The sequence below is a fragment of the Pholcus phalangioides genome, unplaced genomic scaffold (genome assembly GCF_987345545.1).
Source record: "Pholcus phalangioides strain wild (caught in Gottingen) unplaced genomic scaffold, Ppha-v1.0 ptg000003l_1, whole genome shotgun sequence".
Taxonomy (NCBI): domain Eukaryota; kingdom Metazoa; phylum Arthropoda; class Arachnida; order Araneae; family Pholcidae; genus Pholcus; species Pholcus phalangioides.
Window position 1 is genome coordinate 29,361,995 of NW_028301596.1, and position 17,611 is coordinate 29,379,605.

A 17,611-nucleotide genomic window follows, 5' to 3' on the forward strand; every position below is an offset into this window, starting at 1 on the left:
TGTTGGAAATTCAATTTGATTTTTTTTTTCCAACTCACTTCCAAGAAGGGCCAAAAACCTCAATATAAATTCGATCGAAATGAAAATCTTTGATCGTAGTGAAATTTTCGACTTTAATTTTTGTCGTATTCGTTTTCTATAAGATTTGCAAGAATTTTAATCATCTTAAAGAAAGTCATTTTGAAGGTAAGTCATTTCCTCGACGTTAATCTTGAATAAGAATTAAACAAAACCTACCGAATTTTCCTGCTTATAATCCGCAGATGCAAACTTCGCTAGTTTCAGGGGAAAAAATGCGCCATGTATGTCCGCAGCGGTATATAACCCACGTGAGAAAATTTCATTTATCAATATAAAATCGCTATCAAGGGAGAGGGGGGATGTTGTAACACGGTTTTGTAGAGAAAATGCCAATTTTTGCACTGGCATCTACCCAATATATAAATATTTAAAAAATATATATGTTTCTGTAATTAAATTTTTAACGTAATTATAACTAATGAAACCTCTCTCGGAAAAAAAATAAAGCCGTAGATAAGACGCAGCGGTTTATCCGCACTAAAGCCACTTCAAAGTTAACTCTTCTCATGCAACTTCGATCCACAATAAGAAATTTACACATTTCCGACGTTTTGTTTTTATTTCAACGTAATTTTTTTTAAACGTATAATCTACGGACTATATGCAGCAGAATAGGTAGGTTAATTGGGACTTCCATGGAAATATATGGAAATAAAGTAGTGTGTACCTCACATATGTTCAGTTCAACTATGTGATGTTCAGGCCAAACTTCAAGAATTGTGCGTTATCATTGAAATTAAAGCTGCAGTCCCGGAGGTTAAAAAAAAAAATCTACAGAGAGAAAAAAACTACCCGTGGGCCCACCCGGAAGCCTCAACAGTAGAGGGGCCTCACGAAAATGATATCTAGTTAAAATTTTCTAGAAATTACTAGGTAGGGCCTCAGAAAAACTACTTGGCCCGGGTGGCCCACGATACTCTTAAGACGACCCTGCCCCTTCCCCAGGGCCGTAGCGTGCTTTCTCGGGGGCAGTGTTTTCTTGGAGTCTCCTTGAAATGGTTATGCTCAGAAAAAGAAGTTACAAGCCCCCCCCCCCCCCATCCGGCTCGTTGCTCCGCCCAAGTTGCCGGGCCCGGTGCTTTAGCTGGTGTTTGCCTGTTCCTTCTATTTCTTAGTACTGGGTCTGAAAAATAATTTCAAATGAAATTCGCGAGTTTTAAATAGTATGAAAGAAAAAAATACGGAAATATCACTTTAAAATTTAACAATTTTTTATTATCATCTTAGCCCGTACGTGATGCGTGCACTACACGTATTTTACCATAAAACTCAATTTTATATATATACTAGCTGATACCCGGCGACGTTGCCCGCCCTGTAAAAAATTTACATATATATAGCTTATTAATTATTTCTTAATCAAAATAGTTCTGCATTAAGTAAAAAAAAATTACTTTCATTTTTAAATATTTTAATTAAAAACTTGGGCAATCGCTTGTGGATACTCAATATTTTTGTTTTTCCATCTGGTGTGTAGATGTACAAATTTTTAGGATTACCAACACGCGAACAGGCGACGTAAAGCTGTCCGTGTGAAAAACGGCTCATGTAGGTTGATACCTGCCACTACTAACAACTGGCCTTGCGCTTTGTTTATCGTCACGGCAAAAGCTAAACGAATCGGGAACTGTAATTGCTTGAAAGTGAATGGCATTTCTTCGGTGATAATTGGGGTACGTGGAATGAAGACGTCTTCTCCTCCAGCACATCCAGTTAGAATCGTTGCTTCAATTATGTAAGTGTGCAATTTCTTCACGCAGAGACTGTTGCCATTGTATCGGTATCTCCAAATTTCTTAATATCATTATAGGTGCTCCGGCTTTGAGGGTCAAGTTGTGTGGTGGCACACCCGGAATATCCAAAGGAGTTCAGAAATTCTGCAGGATATAGAACTAAATGTCTGTGATCTTGTTCACACTGTCATTTTTCGGTGCCAGAATCGCTCTCAGAAAGCCACTCATGATTTTGGTCATTTTGTTGAATGTTTGGGAAGACTTTGTCTGCAAGTTCTTCAACTGAGTTTAACAACTGGCAAAATCCATTTGGGAACGTAATCGGTCCAGTGCTTGGGTCTACTGGTTGGTCAACTGATGTGAAAATGATAGCAGTGCTGAGTCATTTTGCAGTTGAACTCGCATGTTGGTGGATAATGATAATTTTTTAACTTCGTGCCAGAGTGTTGATGTGCTAACAAACTCGAGGCGACCACCGATAGACAGCACCTTCACTTCCAACCCATCTCACTAATGGCAGTAAATTGCAATGTAGCGATTTGGCCAGAGTTGGTGTTTGGTGAAGTAGAGTGCTGATGATTTGAGGTAAGCATTGAGTTCATCAGCTGGCGTTGAACATTTTTATTCCCTGTTTTATCGTCGTAGTTGTTGTTCTCTGTTGTTAGTGACGTCATATGTCCAGCTTCTGCAGCAAATATTATTCAAACTCCTTTTAAGCACTTTTTAAATTGAAACTATACCTCAACGATGGGTGGTTGATGACATGGAGGAAAGAATAACAGGAGGTGACATCAGGAAGGAAAATTGAAGCCGTTGTGGCAACCCTCTGGGCTGGCGAGTAAGCCCAAACAAACCGCTCTTTTCTCTATACTTAACATGTGTTTTGTCGGATCGAATTCTTTTAAAATATTAATAACTAAATAAATTTAAGCACCATGACCATTTAATGCATCTTCAGGTAATCTACATGATCTAATAAAGGGGAAAAATAAAATCTTATCCTTATATAAGTGGTTGTTATATTTTTAATTTATTTTTGAAAAAGGGGAAGATCACTTTTCACTCTCGACTCGTCATAAGTTTTTAGTTCAGTGCTTCAATTTATTTTAAAAATTTGATGCATCACATTAATGTCTATGGGAATATGATTAATTAAAATAATATGAAGCTGCAATAAAATGCAATTTCATATTTTTTTCTTTTAACTGTTTATCTTGCCTTTTTGTTTCGTTCATCACTATGATAGATCCGGGACATTTCCAAAGTGTTTCAGGCCCGTGGGCGCTCGTCTTAAGCTTTACATGAGGAATTTTGATTTCTGAATCAGTTCTGAGGCGCTCGAGCACCTTCTGACAAGGCCGTAGCTAGGATTTTTGCCACCCGGGCAAACATGATTCAGCCGTCCGGGGCAAACAGCATTTTGCCGCCCCCGTGCCTCAAAGTACTGGAAGTGCTCGAACGTCGTCCGCCACAGTGTATTTATGGTTTTGCTGCCTGTAGGCTGTACGAATTTCGCCACCCTTCTTCCGTTCCACTCTCATATTCTTGAATACCTATTACTACAAATATATGCCGCCCATCTGAACTTTCCGCTATGTAGATGTATTGAGAAAAAAATATTAAAAAATAAGAAACTTTTTTTACGAGCCGCGATAAGTAATTTCTCTGGCCTATAGTACTTGAGAAAATAATCTGGGCTGTTTTTTTTTCTCTTCATTTTGTACCAATTACTTTGCTTTTAAAGTGGTATGTGTACGAAAATTTGACAAAAAAGTTTCGAATTGAATTTGAAATCTAAAATTGTGTCTGTGTTCGAGTTTTTGCCTGGAATGGAGAAATATTTCTACAATATTTTAATATAAACAGCTGAAAGGCATTATATATGTTAATGTTTTTCGCAAAAAAAGTCAGATTTTTTTAAACACCGCTTGTTCAAGTGTCTTTAAACATTGTATTTCTCTCAGCACTGAGGTGTTATATACTTTGGCATAATTTTTTTTTAATTAAAATGCCGAGAAGGAATTTTGTGTCACAAGATATGGGTAAGTTTTGGTTATTTTTGTAAAAGGTTCCATGTTGTTGAAGTTAATATTCGAAAACAAATAACAACTAAAATTGTAAAAGCTCTCGTTCAATTGTATAAATATATCCAAAGAATTTGAGGGGGGAAAATCTAGCTCCTAAAGTGAATAGTAAATTTTTAAATGATTTTTAAAAACGGGGATGTTTCTCATAGGAAAGCATGGGAAGCCACGGTTTGTTTGGGCTTACTTGGTCCCTTTAATAGAGCGATCACTGGCTTCATCTGGCAACCCAGATTCCCCATGCTTTCTCAAGGGAGGCGCTGGTCGCGTCATCTGTTATTCTTTCCTCCATGGGTTGATGAGATAAAGGCCACATTAGCACTTACAGAACACCCTGTATACATGCAAGCAAAAATATCTGGCGCTTCCCGGGTTTTTTTTTTAATTACTGGGAGGATTAGAAAAGTGACAAACCATTATAAAGGAATAAACTGTTATGATGGCAGTGTTAAAGATGTGCATATACATGTCTGAAATGCATTGTTGGGAACCACGGTAACCAAAGTAAACGTTCCGAAAGTAATTGTTGAGGCCCCAAAACCATTGTTGCCCGACAGTTTTTCACCCATTTCGGGCATTTGCCCAGCTCTGACGAAGTTTTAAAGTAGCCTACGGTTCAATCCCGGACCTGTTTGGTATATATGCAAAATCTGGCGACGATCGGTCTAAAACTGTAGATTTGTATAAAGAGCATACATACATACATACTTTCACATTTATATATAAGATATATATATAATATCTGATACCCGGCGACGTTGCCCGCCCCGTAAAAAATGCATATATGTATAGCTTATTAATTATTTCTTAATCAAAATATTTCTGCATTAAGTAAGAAAAAATTACTTAAAATATTTTAATTAAAAACTTCAGGCAATCGCTTGTGGATACACAATATTTTTTGTTTTCCCATCTGGTGTGTAGATGTGAAAAGCATCCGTGTGAAAAACAGGGCTCAAGTAGGTTGATACCTGCCATTACTAACAACTGGCCTTGCGCTTTGTTGATTGTCATGGTGAAAGCTAAATGAATCGGGAACTGTAACCGCTTGAAAGTGAATGCCATTTCTTCAGTGATAATTGGGATACGTGGAATGAAGACGTCTTCTCCTTTGGCACATTCAGTTAGAATCGTTGCTTCAATCATGTAAGTGTGCAATTTCTTCACGCAGAGTCTGTTGCCATTGCAGAGTATCGGTGTCTCCAAATTTCTTAAAAGCATTATAGGTGCTCCGACTTTGAGGGCCAAGTTGTGTGGTGGTACACCCGGAATATCCACAGATACAGCACTGTCTGCGCTGTGTCTGTGACAGTGTCAACCGATTTGTAAGATGTGGAGTCTCCCGGAATAATTTTTAGGATTTTTCCGTTGATTTTGTTCACACTGTCATTTTTCGGTGCCAGAATCGCTCTCTCACAAAGCCACTCATGGTTTCGGTGATTTTGTTGAATGTTTGGGAAGACTTTGTCTGCAAGTTCTTGAACTGAATTTAACAACTGGCAGAATCTATTTGGGAACGGAATGAGTCCAGTGCTTGAGTCTACGGGAATTCTTCCATTGCCAAGTTTGATCAACTGATGTGAAAATGATAGCAGTGCTGAGTCATTTTGCAGTTGAACTCGCATGTTGGTGGATAATGATAACTTTTTAACTTCGTACCAGAGTGTCAACTTTGTGCCAGAGTTTTTTAAATCGAAACTATATCTATACGATGGGCGGTTGATGAGATAAAGGCGCATTAGCACTTACAGGATACCCTGTACACAGGCAAGCAGAAATACCCGGCGCTTCCCGGGTTTTCTTCAATTACTGGGAGGATTGGAAAAGTGACAAACCGTTATAAAGGAATAAACTGTTATAATGACAGAATTAAAGGCGTGACAAACCATTGTAAAGGCATATATACACGTCTGAAACGCATTGTTGGGAACCACGGTAACCAAAGTAAACGTTCCGAAAGTAATTGTTGAGGGCCCCAAAACCATTGTTGCCCGGCAGTTTTTCGCCCATTTCGGGCATTTGCCCAGCTCTGACGAAGTTTTAAAGTAGCCTACGGTTCAATCCTGGTCCTGTTTGGTATATATGCAAAATCTGGCGACGATCGACCTAAAACTGTAGATTTGTATAAAGAGCATACATACATACATTCATACATACTTTCACATTTATATATAAGATGTGTTTATATATAAGATATAATAAGTATGAAGATGATCAGGGCGTCATTTCAACTTTCCCAGGGAAAGGGCAAAGCACATGTATTCAATGCATGTATACCATTTTTAGTGTATTTTCAAAAGCCGGGGGGGGGGGGGCAACGTCCCCCTCTGCGCCCTCCCTAAATGACGGGCCTGAAGAAGATAGATCCTTTGTGATGAGTATCCTGCATAAATGTGAGACGTTTTGCTTTTTTAATGTTTTTAAATCTCTTAATTAAATCAAACAAGTTGGGGTATTATGCTCGTTTACAAGTTAAATAGCAGTAATCCCCATTCTAGAAGAAGTTTTCCGACTTCTTCGTCCCTTAACATCCAACCAAGAGGTGGGGGGTGGGGGAATGGGGACGATCACCAGACCAAGAGTCTGATAATATGGTAGAATGAATCTGTCCCGTAAAATACGGGATAGTAATGAGTAGAAAAAATTGCCTCCTCTGACACATCACTCTGGATTCGCACCTGGGGGGGGGGCGCCACTAGGTCTAAGACGGGCCCTGCGTGGAGTCTCCTCTATGTGCGTTAAGGTGGTCGTTAGGTTACCCCCCTCCGCCCCCCCAGCTCACGAAAGCCATGTCTTTACTGTCTGTTGTTGTGAATATGGTTTTGAGTAGGGGGAACTACTGTTTCATGCACATTCATAACATAAATGAGATGTCGTAAAAATTTTAAACTGTAATTGTTAGACTTCATCGTGACAATTTGTAACTGTGATCGATTTCATTCATTATGCTTGTTGTGTTACTCAGTTAATTGTGTTGCAAAATTGTAATCAAATGCAACATGTAAATCTTCCAGAACTTCTGAATCGGAACTGGAAAAAAAATCTCACCTCAAAATTGTTTTGGCGATAATTTATTCATTTAAGGGGTGTCATGACCCCCGAAGTCGATTTTTAAAAAGCGACTTTAAAAAATATTTCATTCAATTGTGAAAATCAAATGCAAAAAATTTCGTGTCAATCGGGTTAATTTGTTTTTTTCTTTTTCGAAATAAAATTAAAAATTAATGAATTATAGTGTAAACGTGAACAACAAAAAACGCTTTGAACGCGAGTTTCACAAATTACAGTTTTTGTCTGTGAGCTCATCCATTTAAGATATAAAAAAACCTACTGAGCACCAAAAAATACGGCGTGTTTTAGTAAGATGTACCTCGAACTTCGATATCTGATCATCACCGAATTCCCTGTGTGCGAAAATATACCGCGCGGATCTGTCACCAGACCAACTGAAACTGCTAAACGACATAGAGAACTTCATCAAGAAGACGAATTTCCATATGTATTTCATCTCGAATTCGATATGTATTTCATCAGTGCAATTGGCAGAAAAAAAATCTAAACGGTTTTTACAATTTCACTCATGAAGTTCGAAAATGGGTCAAAATGATCTGCCCGGGAAACCTAGTGTTAATTAAAGTGTTTTGAGAATGTTTATGCACCTTATTCTTTGAATTGACGCCGTCGATGCTTTTTTACGTGTCTTTTTGTACTGTAATTTTTTTTCCACCGGTGCGCTTCATCGTGGGCGAATCTAGAGCTCGCTTCTGGGAGGGGCGATTTTACAAATTGTTGTATATGTGGTGACCATACGGCCCGCATTTTTCCGTATTTTCCGGGACAGTCCCCCTTTTTCACTCCGTCCCGATTTTCCCATTTTTTGGTCGAAGTTTTCTTGAATTCATTATTTAGTCATAAATGTTGATACAAGTAATTTTCAACGGAGTGATTCAATGCAATATATCATAGAATTTACGAAAATTTTATGAATTATCGCATTGAAGGCAATATTGCATATTTCGCTTGGGAAGGGTGATCACCCCCCCCCCCCTAGATCGACGCCTGCACTTCATTCATAGCTTGAAAAACTAATAGGGGCCATTCAAGTATTACGTAAGCAGATTTTCAGCCATTTTTGACCCGCCCTCCAGCAAAATCAGCAGCTTAGAATATTTCATATCTTCAAAAAGGGGTGGTTGATGACGTAAGCAACCTTCAAACTCCCCTTGTCATCAAAAGTCAGCAAATCCAACACTCCCCCGATGCTAACGTAATACTTGAATGACCCCATAGCAGAACTATCACAAGCATTACACAGAAACAAACTTCACGTTAGGTTGATAACACACCCACATTTTCCAGTATGGCCAAGTCTTATACACCTGCTTATAACATTACTTCATTGAGGCAAAGCGGTAGGCGGTAAATGATCTGGTTAGGAGGCGAGTACTGTTAAAAGAAGTTACAGAAACGTAGGGTTGTCATATTCGAAAACTGAGAAAGGAGCATGCCTTCACGCCCACCCTTGATGACGTTATTTACTTCAATTTACACAACAGATGGCGCCACTTTTCTGCTAAAAACAAAACAGAACCGCTATATATGTTTCGGGAATTTAATAAATCCGGTTATTATGCATAGTTACCAACCACTTTTATAAGTTTAATAAATTTTGTTTTTCACATTTCGGTGATTATGTGTAATCCCCAGCTCGTATTGGTAAATAAGATAAATCGTCAGTAAATTATTTAAATTTACCGGAAATTTTGCTGAAATTTCAGTCTAGGATGATCGCTTCGATCAGTGCTGTTTATGTTTAAAAATGTTGATAAATGGGAAGAAAGCTAACATCACAATTGACAACCTTATCGAAACATACGTTACTGGGCAACATGTCGTGCTCTCTACCTGTCCGAAAACATGGATATCTTTTACGGAGTTTACCTGTGCATATACATTTCCTTTTCGGCATGAAGGCAATTCATCTTAAATGAAAACGTAAAAAATATGTTTTTAACCTTAAAATATTTTACCGATAAATTGTTATATTTCTATTTTTGTTTGTTTTAACAGTTATGAATAGATCCCAGATTATATGCAATAAAAAATGGTGAAATTTGCTCTCTCTCTAACCGTAATAACTTTTCCCATAGGAATCAATATTAAATGAATTCATCCATTCCTAGGACTCCGAACTTTTGCAACAGCTCCTGTGCATAACCAGTACGATTATCATTTAACCAACTGAAAAAATTACCATAGTTAAAGAGATGCAAAGTCTGGCTATTCGTGAATACGTACCCATCTATAATCTCAGCGTCATAGCCGTCAAAATCTTCGCTTTGCAACACTCTATCTAGAAACAAAATCCAAGCCTGTATGACACTTACATGTGTGTGACACTTGCTACCAAGCTTTGTAAATAAGAACTATGCAATGTAAAATGATATTTAGGTCGTGCAGAGCTGACTGACACTAATGCAGTCACAGGGTGGAAAATATTTTATTCATAAAAATCGAATATTACATCAATCAGACATACTCTCCGTTCAAGTTTAAGCAATTCTGCCATATGACTGGGAGTTCCCGAATGCCTGTGGGGTACCATCTACGGATAATGGCCTCCAATTCCCTATCACGTTGCAGTCGTTGACCTCTCACGACGTCTTTCACTTTGTCAAACAAGACATAGATTTTCTCCACCCCCCCCCCCCCACCTCAAGTTGGTGGGGGGGGACTGCTACCAGAATATTTACTTTTTCAAATCAATAAAATTTATGGATATTATGCAGAGTTGAACGTGGAAAAAAGTTACGTTTTCTTTACCGGGAATCGAATCCAGGATCTCTGCAAACCGGGCAAGCACACTTACCATTATACCAGAAATGAGACCCTTTTTTCCCATAAGCACGAAGAGTAGCGTAGGCCGGGAGAAAAAAATCATTATCCATCTCTCTCTCTCTATATTTCCAGATTTTTTTTAAATTTTAACATTCTGCTCTGAATGTGCTTACTCTGCAAAATATATATGAGTGGTGAATTTCACTATCACTCTGTCCACGTTTTATTTTAAAAAATCAACGTCACTCTAAACGCAATAATATCAACGCGTCGACTCAGCTGTTGAGTTACGAAAATTGCATGTACCCACGTTTTCGATAAAACCTGTTAAAAAACACGGAAGAAACCGGGACATTTCTGCACTAAAGTCTGAACGGCCGAAAAAACCGGGACTGTCCCGGGAAATATGAAACGTATATATTTCCCTAAGAATAACCGCTCTCTCTGATCATTCGCCAGCCGGTGACACCATTTGTACATTCCGCATAAATAGGGTTACCATACACCCCGTATTTACCGCGGCAGTCCAGACTCTTTTGCAAATAGGCTACGGGTTTTCACGTATCTCCAACGAAGCCAACTTGACTTTTTATTCTTCAAATCAACGAATATAATTATCTTTCCAAGTCGGATACAATAATTACGACTACAGACAAGAATATTCATCTCACTTTTTTTTTAAAATTTCCCGCAATTCGAAGTGGAGCTTCATTTTCCGTTATTAGCGACTTTTGTGATTTTAGCACGAGTTGGCGACTTAGTTTACTTCTAGCATCATTTTTGGCGGCAATGTCATTTTTCTCGAGGAAATATGGTCAGCCTACGCATAGCTCTATTTTTTCAGTGTTGTCGTGTTGAATTCTTTCACTACGTGGAGGGCTTGTGTCAATCTTTTCTGTACAACCCAAGTAAAATGATGTTGCCAAAGTTACTGGCTGTTAGTTCTATGTGAGATATTATTGCAAAAAAACTCCACAGAGCTTCATAAGGTTTGAAATGACCTGCTGATGCATGGGCTGGTTGAGAAGAGCCATACTTGGCGGCAGGAATTTTACTCGAATTTCACTTGAAGGAATCTCTCTCTCTCTCCTTCAACCAAATTTTATTGGGGGTTAAATTTGTAACTTGACTTCTGGAATATCAGGGGTGGGAAGTGACAAAGTCCATTTCGGAGCAACAAAATATAGGATTCGAAGCAGTTTTGGAGCAGATATTTCTAATTGGAGCAGCGAAATTAACTTACAAGAATATTTACTCCCCCCGCCCTCAAAATAAAACAACTGCACTGTCTTTTGTTATCAAACTTTTTTTTTTTTATCAGCTTGTTTTGTGTTTCAGGCTTTTGACACCTTGTTTGAAAGAGCGGCTGTCAAAAAAATTTTCGCACCACTCGATTTAAGATGATTTTTGCTTACTGAGGGCACTATTTGCTGTCTGGAACAGCAGCAGTTTAAATGGGCTAAAAAAAATTTCTATAAGCTTTCAATTTTAAATTCAGGAACAAATTGTTACAAAGTGGGAGAGAATTTCGGAAGAATCAATGATGTTTGGCAATTCAGCACTCGTTATTTGGCGATTTAACGCTGGTTATTCGGTTGCGGAATGAAAAATTTTTTCACGATACATATCGGGATTTGATACAATGATGATCGACTACAGTAATTTCTGCTGCTTCCAGTGGCGACTTTTTTTTTTGAAAACGGAAACTCGCATACGTTTGCGCTTTAGAGCTAAAAGACCATTGCAAACCATCTTATGTTCTACGATCACGGGTATTATCGGGGTTTCGCGATGGGAAGACCGATGAGGGGCCGGTAGTTTACAGAGTAATATAACACGCTCTTCTCTGAAAGAATCGTTTCGCGGCAAGCAGGAACAAAAAAATTTTGGCGTCCTTTCCGAAATTCATGACGTACTGAAGCAAAATTCGCTATTTGGCGTAGAAAAATACACTATTGGAGCCAAAGCGCTTTCTGCAAGCTGCAGAGAGCTGCTTTGCTCTCTGCAAGCGCTTTCATTGGAGCAGGATGGCACAAAATGTTAATTTTGGCGCAGAGTTCCTACCCCTCGAATATGCTTCTTCAGGAATTTGGATCGTTGTGTGTTCGTAAACCGAATTCGGTTTCGGTTATTGTCAAACCAAGAGTTCATTATAGGGTGTGACTACATTCCCGTATTTTCCTCTATTGACTTTTTTTTTCAAGAAAAATTACCTTACTCAATTATGAATGTAAATATGATATATCTTTATTTATCGCTTATCTGTTCTAGCATACTGAACATTGCTGAAATGTTCCATTTTCTACCATTGGCAATTCTAGCAAACTTTTGGCATTTTCGGCAAAAACTAATTTTCCCCATCTGGGACACCAACTTCCAACATTTTTCTCTAGGGAATATGGAGTGCCTCAGAGAAATGAATGTTTGGGCGTTTATATTTCACTTTATTTTTGAGAAAGAAAAATAAATTTAAAAAAAGGCTTTTCGAAGATAATGAAATTTCCACTTAGCACGAGACATTGCTCGACGAATCTTCATTTATTCACACTATATTCATCAGACAGACACCATGTGAAAAGAAAAAAAACAAACAGTTTTTGAATTCCATACAAAATAACACTACGGATGAGGTTCTAATACAGTATCCAACAAAGTCGGAAAACAAGCTCTAGTGGTATGAGAGCGCTTTTTTCCTTCTGCAATGATCCACCGCATTTCTCACCTTCTCATTGCCAAAGCAAACTGTTTGCAAAAAAAAAAAAAGTATATTTTACACTATATTCAAAGCGGTGTACAGACAGTTCTGCACGGTGCATCCGCGCATGGGGAATTTGGGGACAAATCCGCAGTCTATTCCCACACTTGCAAAAACAAAGGCCCTTGTTTTTCTTCCTCTCTACCATAAATGGGCCAAAGTTATAAGGGGGATGTATCTAGGGTTACCAACCGTTCTCCTTTAGGAGGGCATATCCTCCTTTTTGATGTCATTTCAAGAGTCGTCCTACGTTTCGGAAAATTCGATTTTTTTGTCCTCCTTTTCAGGTTTCCGGAATTATGTATTTTGCATTTTTTCCGGGGAAATTTTTTTTTTTCCACTTTTGAAACATAGGCGAAGATAGACTTGGAAGTCTGGGGGGGGGGGGCAAAATCATTATTGCTGGGGGCGGCACGATGATGATGTCTATGCATATATACATTAGATCTGCTTCACCTTTGACGCTGGGGGGGGGGGGGGCGCTTATCTCCGCCCATGTTTTGAAACATACATTTCTTCATTGGTGTGAGTATTTGTGGGTTTTTTTCCACATACACTCAACAACAGCCGTCTAAATTTCCCGAATTTTTTCTGTTTCTGCATTTTTTTAGTGGTTCTGTTTTAGAGTCGGGAAAAATTGTCGGGATACTTTAATTTGATTTTTATACAAATACAACGCCACAACAGGCAAATTGCCCAACGAGGTGGCTGACCCAACATCATCATGGATCCCCGAGCCATTTTTTGGAGGCCCTACCTACTACTACTACACCACCACACATGCACCCCTCCCCCCCCCCCCCCCGCGGGGGTAGTGAAACCTGACGAAGTTTTGTTGTTTCTCTGTAATGCTTTTCACGTGTAGTGCTGCCATCTGCCACTAGTTTTTCTAACTATGAGTGAAGTGTTATGATTGAATGATTTATCGTTGTAGGACTGTTGCTCTCTGTGGCGAGACTTTTTAACGGGGAGATCGGCTCGCATTTGCGCCTTGAAGTTGAGAACCACAGAAAACCAACTTCAGCCGACCACCACTGTGGGGTTCGAACCCGGATCCTCGCATCGCGAGTCCGTCACTATAACCACTCGACCACCACAGCGGCAATCCACCACATTATGGCAAAATATGTGTGTCGGACGTATTTTGAATATTTATATCAAACTAATAAACTGGTTAAATGAAGAGAACAGAAGTGATATTTTTTTTTACATTCATCAAATACACAGACTTCAATTAGGAATTATGGATAATCACTGGTGAAAGTGATAATCACATTAAAATTCATCGAATTTACCGAGGCGATTAGTGATTATGCATAATCACACAACTTTAACAATTTTAAAGTAATATTTATGGGTAGAAAATAGTTTGGAGTGAAATATTCCAAATATGGCATTCCAGTGATAAAAAATAGTTGAACTTTAACAATGTGATGTGGATACAGCCCCTATACAACTCCTTCAGGAAGGGAATAAACGAAAATAAGGGTAGAAAAAAAAGATATTTAAGAAGGGGCTTGATTGTGCAGAAATGTCCAAATTCCCCCCATGCGGAAATGCAGCGTGCGGATCTGTCGCCAAACCACTCAAAGTTATGCAGGGAAAACAGGCACAAGTTCATATTTACACTTACACAAATAAAAAATATTTCTTATTCAAAACAAAATTCAGCCTAAAAGTACTTGAATGCTATTAATTGCAAGACAGGGTTCCCAGCAAAATCTGCTTGATCATTTCCCTGACCAAAACTCCTGAAGAAAGAAATCTACAGCGTGTGATACTCAATATAATCTACAACAATATTTTTTTCTCTATCCACAGAATATCAACATAATGAGGTTTTGCTGTAATTCAAAAAAATCTTGACCTTCCAAATGTTTTTCGGGTTTGTTTTTTTCCTTGACAGAATTTTTCCCTGACTTCTATCCAATATATTTATTTCACATTTTCTCAGACATTTTTAATTTCCCTGGCTTTCCAGGTTGCTGAAACCTTACGGGTATACAAATAATCAACACAATGGGAAAAATTAAAATTTTCAAGATATACGGAAGACTGGATGTTGTGAAGATATTTATTATTTCAGATGTTTATTTTTTAAGGAAGGAAAAAACTCATCTCTGCCTCCACCGGGAGTCGAACCCGGGTCCCTCGATTGCCGGACGAGTGCTCTGACCACTAAGCTACAGAGGAGATAGAGATTTTCCTTCGCTAGAGCGTATATATGCCGAACGGAACCGTGCAATGGACGGTGAAACCGATCAGCTAATAGCTCATTGACGACGAGCCACCAGAGGGCTATATATATGACATGAATGTCGCTCTCCACTTGTTAATACAAGATATACGGAAGACGATGTTGTGAAGATATTTATTATTTCAGATGTTTATTTTTTAAGGAAGGAAAAAACTCATCTCTGCCTCCACCGGGAGTCGAACCCGGGTCCCTCGATTGCCGGACGAGTGCTCTGACCACTAAGCTACAGAGGAGATAGAGATTTTCCTTCGCTAGAGCGTATATATGCCGAACGGAACCGTGCAATGGACGGTGAAACCGATCAGCTAATAGCTCATTGACGACGAGCCACCAGAGGGCTATATATATGACATGAATGTCGCTCTCCACTTGTTAATACAAGATATACGGAAGACGATGTTGTGAAGATATTTATTATTTCAGATGTTTATTTTTTAAGGAAGGAAAAAACTCATCTCTGCCTCCACCGGGAGTCGAACCCGGGTCCCTCGATTGCCGGACGAGTGCTCTGACCACTAAGCTACAGAGGAGATAGAGATTTTCCTTCGCTAGAGCGTATATATGCCGAACGGAACCGTGCAATGGACGGTGAAACCGATCAGCTAATAGCTCATTGACGACGAGCCACCAGAGGGCTATATATATGACATGAATGTCGCTCTCCACTTGTTAATACAAGATATACGGAAGACTGGATGTTGTGAAGATATTTATTATTTCAGATGTTTATTTTTTAAGGAAGGAAAAAAAACTCATCTCTGCCTCCACCGGGAGTCGAACCCGGGTCCCTCGATTGCCGGACGAGTGCTCTGACCACTAAGCTACAGAGGAGATAGAGATTTTCCTTCGCTAGAGCGTATATATGCCGAACGGAACCGTGCAATGGACGGTGAAACCGATCAGCTAATAGCTCATTGACGACGAGCCACCAGAGGGCTATATATATGACATGAATGTCGCTCTCCACTTGTTAATACAAGATATACGGAAGACTGGATGTTGTGAAGATATTTATTATTTCAGATGTTTATTTTTTAAGGAAGGAAAAAAAACTCATCTCTGCCTCCACCGGGAGTCGAACCCGGGTCCCTCGATTGCCGGACGAGTGCTCTGACCACTAAGCTACAGAGGAGATAGAGATTTTCCTTCGCTAGAGCGTATATATGCCGAACGGAACCGTGCAATGGACGGTGAAACCGATCAGCTAATAGCTCATTGACGACGAGCCACCAGAGGGCTATATATATGACATGAATGTCGCTCTCCACTTGTTAATACAAGATATACGGAAGACTGGATGTTGTGAAGATATTTATTATTTCAGAGGCAGAGATGAGTTTTTTCCTTCCTTAAAAAATAAACATCTGAAATAATAAATATCTTCACAACATCCAGTCTTCCGTATATCTTGTATTAACAAGTGGAGAGCGACATTCATGTCATATATATAGCCCTCTGGTGGCTCGTCGTCAATGAGCTATTAGCTGATCGGTTTCACCGTCCATTGCACGGTTCCGTTCGGCATATATACGCTCTAGCGAAGGAAAATCTCTATCTCCTCTGTAGCTTAGTGGTCAGAGCACTCGTCCGGCAATCGAGGGACCCGGGTTCGACTCCCGGTGGAGGCAGAGATGAGTTTTTTCCTTCCTTAAAAAATAAACATCTGAAATAATAAATATCTTCACAACATCCAGTCTTCCGTATATCTTGTATTAACAAGTGGAGAGCGACATTCATGTCATATTAAAATTTTCATCTGCAGTAAAAAAAAAAGCATGAGGTGAGACTTTACAATGACTCACATTGGACACTTCTATTTTTCTTTTAGATAAAGCGATTGCACATCCAGAATCGCTCACCAGCTACAGAGCTTTCACACAGTTGGCTTAATCCTTCTAGAAAAAAATAAACAAAATCCTCAAACGTGATCTCATGTGACATAGCCAAGTCTCATCTCATGTGAGCATCTAGGCATCATGCTGGAGTCTAATTGTGACGATTCAAGGTTCAAATCCTGTCTTGTGGCATAGTGGTGGTTGACTGAAGTTAGTTTTCTGCAATTTTTCTAAATTTGAGGACTGAATGTGAGCTGGTCCCTTATTTGCCCTATTTCTTTGCAAGTTGTTGAGCCAAGTTAGTTTTTTTTTTCTTACATTCTTCTACATACAGCTTCAACATTGATGCTCTATTAATTTTTTAGGGGAGTGAAGTAATAGGAAGCTTTTCAAGCTTTTGTTGATTAAAAACAAAAATGCTTTGACTACTACACTGTGACTGTCAATTTAGTAGGAACCTGGGGAGCCTCGACCTCCCCCCCCCCCCCCTTGAATTTCAGTATTTGAAAGTATTTTAGCTTTTTCTCACTAGATGGAAGTCAAAGCTACTGATGTGATCAAACATCCATCTTAGTTTCATTCAGTTAGTCCATAGCAGTGTGAAGATAATCAAAATAGAAAGTTTCCCACCTAAAAATAAGTATTTTAAATTGAATACATTGAATACAGCAATAAAAAAATTATAAGATTTACAGCTATCTACAAGCCTCCAGGAAATTCAATAGACCTCAGTCACTTAAAGAAAATTTTTGACTGCAATCACACATGTATTATAATGGGTGATTTCAATTGTAAAGGCATTTCATTTGGCTGCAAAAAATACAACAGACAAGGAACACTATTAAAAATATTCTGCGAAACTGAAAGGGTAAGAGTGCACGCATCAGAAGAACGGAATTTCTTCCCTAAAAATATCATACATCAACCAGATATACTAGATATCATGTTATCTAAAAAGGCTCAATTTCAAGAGAAATTACAACAAGCACCAATTCTTATCCCTAGGCAAGACTCAACAGAAGAAGTGG